Source organism: Heloderma suspectum, chromosome 6 (genome assembly GCF_057233095.1).
Source record: "Heloderma suspectum isolate Gila_16-S chromosome 6, 16-S_ref, whole genome shotgun sequence".
Taxonomy (NCBI): Eukaryota; Metazoa; Chordata; class Lepidosauria; order Squamata; family Helodermatidae; genus Heloderma; species Heloderma suspectum.
In genome coordinates this window covers 12,528,790-12,535,319 of record NC_139463.1, presented here as the reverse complement: position 1 = coordinate 12,535,319, position 6,530 = coordinate 12,528,790, and positions in this window count along the sequence as shown.

The window sequence follows — 6,530 nt, the reverse complement described above, 5'->3', positions numbered from 1 at the left end:
TCACTACATCTTGTGGTAGCGAATTCCACAGTTTCTCCGCTGTGTGGGGAAGTATTTTATTTTGTCTGTCTTATATTTCCTACCATTCAGCTTCATAGGATGACCCTGGGGACTCCCCACCAGGTATCATTTTATATACCACGACTGTATCCCCACCTACTCACATTTTTTCCTAAACTACATTGTCCCAAACATTGTAACCTTCCCTCATAGGTGAATTGCTCCAACTCCCCCTGGTCGTTTTGCCTGCTGTTTTCTGCACCATTTCCAGTGCCATGGAATCCTTTTCAAGATGTGGCAACCAGAACTGTGCACAATATTCCTAGTGTGGTTACACCATAGATTTGCATGATGTTGGCAGTTTTATTTTATGTTGGTGATTCTCAGCTGGGCAGTAGGGAAGGGAATTAAGGAAACAGGAGTGGGCAGGGGAAGTGGCAGTACTACTCGTGGGGTGGTGGCTGGTAGTTCCAGTAGCCAAAAAGGTGAGTGGGCTTGATCATGGCTGCTTGGGCCATATACTCAGGAACTGGGTGTTAACAGTGGTTATGACATTTTTCAAAAAAAGGTATGTCAGGCCATGTGCCTCTAAGCATATGCAGAGTGCTTCTGTAAAACAAAGGGCATTTATGGTATGCATTTCCCATTGGATAGGAAACAGCTGTGACAAACAACTTATCAAAGACCAGAATGCTCTTGACCATGGGTGGAAGGCCTCCTCTTCAGTGTACCATTTTTTCTGTAAAGCACATTTTATAGTAAATATTACCATTGCCCAGCCGCAGACAGTAGTGCAGCTAGGTAATTTTAGACCTTGGACCTAATAGTCCTAGGGGGTGGGGGCGGCTTTAGATGGCCACCTATATCACTTCAGTCATGAAGCACACAGCTCATGTTTCTCTTCCAATCGCAACAGTCATTCCATGCTTTACAACTGCTTCCACATTCCTGATATGTTCGGACAGCAGCGACAATGAAACTGTTTGCCAATCCTAATTTTAAAAAGGCTCTCTGAGCATGTCCAGTTTTGCAATTTAAACTCACAAATCATACCACCGTTACAGGAATAAAACGTTACAGGAATAAAACTGCTGTCCTGATACCTTCATCATCTGCTGCCCTTTGGGTGCTCATGTGGGGTCCCCTGAACTTTGGCCTCAAGGTTGATTCCTAGCTGCATCACTGCTCACAGTTTAGGGATATCCGTCACTGGGAAATCTGGTTCTTTTTTGACTCGATGGAGTTCTGCGGTACGTACGACTCAATTTGTGTTTGTGAGGTGAGCTGCGGCCTTTCCCCTGAACTCCAGGAAACTTTTTTGAGGATTTTTTCCCCTGCAGGTTCTTCTGAGCAATTTGCACAAATTGTGGCCACATATGTGCAAATTGTGGCGGCATTTGTGCAAATTGCAGAACCTGCGGGCGGGGGGGGGGAATTCAGAAAATGCCTGGAAAATCCATGAACTGGCCCATCTCTCTACAGATGAAGTCGGGCACCACAGTGGGAACCAGAACAAAGTCCAGTGAACCAAACCTAGGAAAACCCATAGAACTCCATCCCTCACAATAGATTTCTTCTACATCCCTACCGCAGATCCCCACCCCACCCATACACACACAGCTTGGGCTTTAAAATTCAACTCTTGTGGCCACCAGCTCAAAACAGGAAATGCTGGGTAGGGAAATAAAATTCTGGCCAGTTGACTAATGGAGGTTTTAGGTCCAGCCTCTTTCAGATTTCTCATCCAGAAACTCCTCCTTATCAAGGACTAATCTGTACGTCCTTTACAGGGAAGAAGTTACAATGGATTCTGTCACTGTATTATTTCTTCATGACATTTATTTAGGTCCTCCCTTTTCCTCCAAGGTGCCCAAGGTGGTGTACATGATACCCTCTCTCCATTTTAATTATCGCAACAACCCTGTGAGGTAGTTTAGGCTGAGGGCTGATCTACATTGCACCTGCCATCGCAATGAATTCAGTGTCCTGTTGGGTTAAATGTTCTTGCATTAAAATGTGATTATCCACACTCAGCCATTTTCTCCATTGCGGTGCTTCATCGAATGCGCAAGCTCAGTTCACACTCAAGTGCTGTGCTGTTTTCCTGCTCTTAAAGATGGTGGCTCTCATTGGAGGATCAGAAACTCTTCCTGTTTCTGCTGATTCCACGCCCACCACATGGCAGTGACGCGGGAGAGGCTTGTCATTTTCCTCATGTTTTCCTGGCCTTGGGGAAAACGACCAGCTTGTTCCCTTGCCGCCGCTGCTGTAGCAGGTGGGGGTGGAGGGAAGAAGGAGGCACCTATCTTCTTCTCCCCCCCACCTGCTGGAGGCCAGGGTGAGCGGCTGGAGGGTGTCTGCCAATGCTCTTTTCCCTGTGCCAGCCCTTGACAGCTGGTGCGAGGGAAAGGGCAGTGGTGGCGGAACCCAGCACTCATGTTTGGGGTGGGGCTGCTGGCATCTTCAAAGATTTGAAGCTTCATGTCGGCCTGGTCAGTAGTTGGATGGGTGACTGCCGGGGAATCAGGCTTCCTGCAATGAGCAGGGGGTTGTTCTTAGGGATGGTGGAGAATTCTGCCACAGATTTCAGTGAGGCCAAATGCACTGGCATTCAGCCCCCCGAAACCTGTGGCGGAACGGCCTCCCACTCCCCGCCACCCCGTGGAATCCCCCCGGAACGAAACTTACCTGGGGCTCTGGCGGCAGTGGCTGGTCTTTTGGCTGCCATTTGTATCCTGCCAAGCTGCTGTGATAGGCTACGTAAGTATTTATTACTTAAGTAAGTAAGTATTTACGTAGCCTATTACGGCAAAGAGCAGGGACGCAAACAGCAGCCGCTACGGTGTTTGCGCCGCTGCTCTTTCCATGATAGGCTATGTAAGTATTTATGTAGCCTATCACGGTAAAGGCAGCCACGCAAATGGTGGAACTCTGGCTGCGAACGGCCCTGGCTAGCAGCTCCGTGGAGCCGCCGTGGAGCGGAGCCGGCCAGGGAGGATTCCAGGGGGAGGGACGGAGCGCCTCCCCCCCACCGTGGAAGCCCCACAACAAAACAAGGTAAGGGATTCATACATCCCTAGTTGTTCTATCCCTTCAAATGAGACCAAGTTTTACCCCCTTCTATCCCCTGCTTCAGCTTTTTTTTTTTTTTTTTAATTAAGGTGTTATCTTCGAAGAATTGTGGCTTCTCCATGATTTTTTTCCCTAGTTCAGGCATGATCTTTGAAGATTTGAAGATTCGAAGATGTGAAGCGTTGAATCTTCAAATCTTCAAAGATCATGCCTAAATTAGAAAAAAAAAATCATGGAGAAAATTCCCAGGCAATCGCCCATCCAACTACTGACCGGGTCCGACCCTGCTTAGCTTCCGAGATCAGACAAGTGCGCGCACGTCCAGCCCTTTGCTTGTTGCTGAGGAAACATTGAGTGCTGAGGAAGCTATGCGATCAGTAGCCGGAAGACGACATGGAGCCATCGAGAGCTGTGATTGGACAGGAGGGAAATACAAACACCGCCGTATACGGACAGGCGGGGGAGGGGACTATGACCAGATACAGTAGCGAATGCAGAAAATCAGAGCACATTAAGGGGAAATATCGGGATATCAGGGTATTGAAAGCGGGAGCACGGAAGCAGGAAATTTTGGTTCCAATTCGAGCCAGGTACTGCGTAGTGTGAAAGACAGGTGGTGAAACCTCATTGGAAGTGAAAAAACCTGTAAGTGTAGATCGGCCCTGAGAGTCAGTGACTGGCCCAAAGTCCCCCAGTGAGCTTCATGGCTAAGTGGAGACTAGAACTCAGGTCTCCCGGGTCCAAGTCCAACACACTATCACTATACCACATCACCTCTCAGTAGGTTTCTACTATCCTCCGAGGATTCTGGGTAAGCCCCATGATTACTTTTTAAAATAAGATCAACCTTCCAGCTTTCTGCTAGAAATTGTTCCCTGCTTCCTTTTCTCAAGCAATTTTCCTCACCTCCTTCCATTTCTTCTCCCTGAAGTAGCCAAGGCTGGAGTATATTAAGCTGCCATAGACGCTTAACTCCCAATTCTAACAGGAACACGCACAAGATTTAAGCAGGCCATATTTTATCGAGGGGTTATCTTGGCAAGCGGCATACATCACTTAGATGGCAACGCGCGGGGTGGACAGTTTGCAAACACGGAAAAGCCGTTAAGCTCCCTTGCTTGGGAACGGGGAAAGTGGGAGATGCTTGCTGGCTGCCTAAAACACGGCACTGCTGCATTGCAGGCGGCAAGGGGCACCAAGAAGTGGGGACCACATCACACAGAGGTTGGGGGACACCTTCAAAGAAGCAAGGGCTGCTTTAATTTCAGGAAACAAACGACAGACTGAGCACAAGCATGCTCAGCTGCCAAACAGCGATCCACCAAGTCCGGTACAACCCACTAGTATAAGTGCCTGTTTATCGGGAACAAGATTTTTGGGTTTGTGATCAGAATATAGGAGGCATAAGAAGCTATCTCAGACCCAGTCAGACTATTAATCCATCTAGCTCAATATTGTCTACGCTGACTGGCAGCAACTCTCCAGGGCTGTAAGGCCAAAATACACACTATGTGATTCATGCTTTTTAAAGGGAGAGAGTGTTGCTGCAAGGACCAGATGCAGAATGTGCTATGGATCTGGATTAGGATGCCATGTTAGTTTCCTGACGAAAATGTTCCCCCATCCTACATCCTCACTGCTATTTGCCCATGAAGGTGCTAATGTTCAGAAGGCTCAGACCTAAGTTGCTGTTTTTGCAGCACAAACAGCACCATGTTCAGCCCAAAGGAACTTCTGTTTCAAGGCTGCGAGTTCAAATTTCATCTCACTGCTGAACTTCCTCAGGAGGCCTTAGTCAAAGCTCCTGTATTGCAGCCTTAGTCCTCCATTTGCAATATGAAGATAATAAGATTGGCCTCACTTACTGGGTTGCAATGAGGATTTCCAAGACAAAGAAGATAAGTCATTTGAATTTGATCACTTAAGAAATGCTAGCTAAATTGCCATTGCAGCCTGCCCACTGTTAGATACAGACAGGGACCCACAGATGCTGAAAAATGCACGTGAGCACTGCCATCTACCCATGGGATATTGTGTGGAGGTCATGAACCACCTTTGAGAGAATATTTGATTAGGTCATGGTTGGGGAACTGGTGGTCCTTCAGATGTTGTCGGCCTCAGTCAGCAAGGAAGGGATGGATGGATCTTTCCTTTTTGGTTTCTTTCAGTTTTTCATTTTTCCCATCTGAAATTTGGTCCGTTCAACCCAAACTTAAGATTTCTTTCTAAAGCGCACATGAAAAATTTTGGGCACATTTCTCTGAATACATACGCTTTTATATGCAAATTTGCCTCATATACACATTTTTTTACAAGCATTGTTCCTAGTAGAATGCATTTTTTACACTATTTTCACCAATATGTGCATTTTCCCAATATACACTTTTTTTTTGTATGCATATTATTTAATGGAGAAGACGATTACCAAATTCAGAGAAGCACGAATTTTGGAAGATAATGGAGTTTTGGTTTGCGTATTAGTTCAGATGTGCAAAATGAAGGAAGTTCTCATGAAAATGTGAACTGAATGAATTTCTCCCCCATCCCTTACAGCATGGCCAATGGTCAAGGATGATGGGAACTGTGATCCAACAACTTCTGGAGGGCCACAGGTTCCCCACTCCTGCCCTCGATCTTATTTCCCTGCACCTTACCTTACCCTCCTATGGGTGGACAGATGCTAGAATTTATATGACTTCCTGCAGGCAAGAAAAGAGGAGGGCTTCCTCTCCCCATTCTGTGCAAGAGAGGGGCAGTGAGGGAGGCCTTCCTGTTTCTGCCTGGCCTCATGCAGTATTGATTTCCTTTGATTGGGTCCAGAATGTTTAACTGCTCCCTGGTCAACTGTCTGCCAGTCCAGCTTCCCAGAAAGGAGGGGCCTATGCAGTCCACTCCACTCTGGGTGCCTCATTTGTTATCATGCCCTCTTAGCAGCAAAAAAGCAGACAGATCCAGGGATTTGGCAGGGTGGAATGGGGAGCAATGGATGCTGCCACTTAGCATCTGCAATGTAAATGCTTTGGCAGGAAGGGGTGATGGCCTTGTCTAATTAATTCCAAGCCTTGGTATAATTGCAGGTGGGGGGTTATTTTATGTGGTCAGAGATTGCTGACATGTCGAGGCTGAGCATGCTGTGAAGAAGGGCAGCAGCAAGGAGGTAAAAACATTCAGGATAGAAGTACAACTATACAGGATTTGCTGATGACATGGAGCACCACTACAATTTGAACCTGGAGCTTTTCATTTAGGAAGAAAATAAAACAAAAGCCAGGATGGGCAGAGACCTAGATATGGAACCTGCGTTCAAATCCTTCCTTGTTACAGCTTCAGCAGTCTGTGGACACACAGCTCAGCAATCCCTTCCTGGAGAGAAACAGCTACATGGCCACTCTTATCCATGCTCTGGTAACCTGAAGATTAGACCACTGTAATGTGTTGTGCATGGGGCTGCCCTTGAA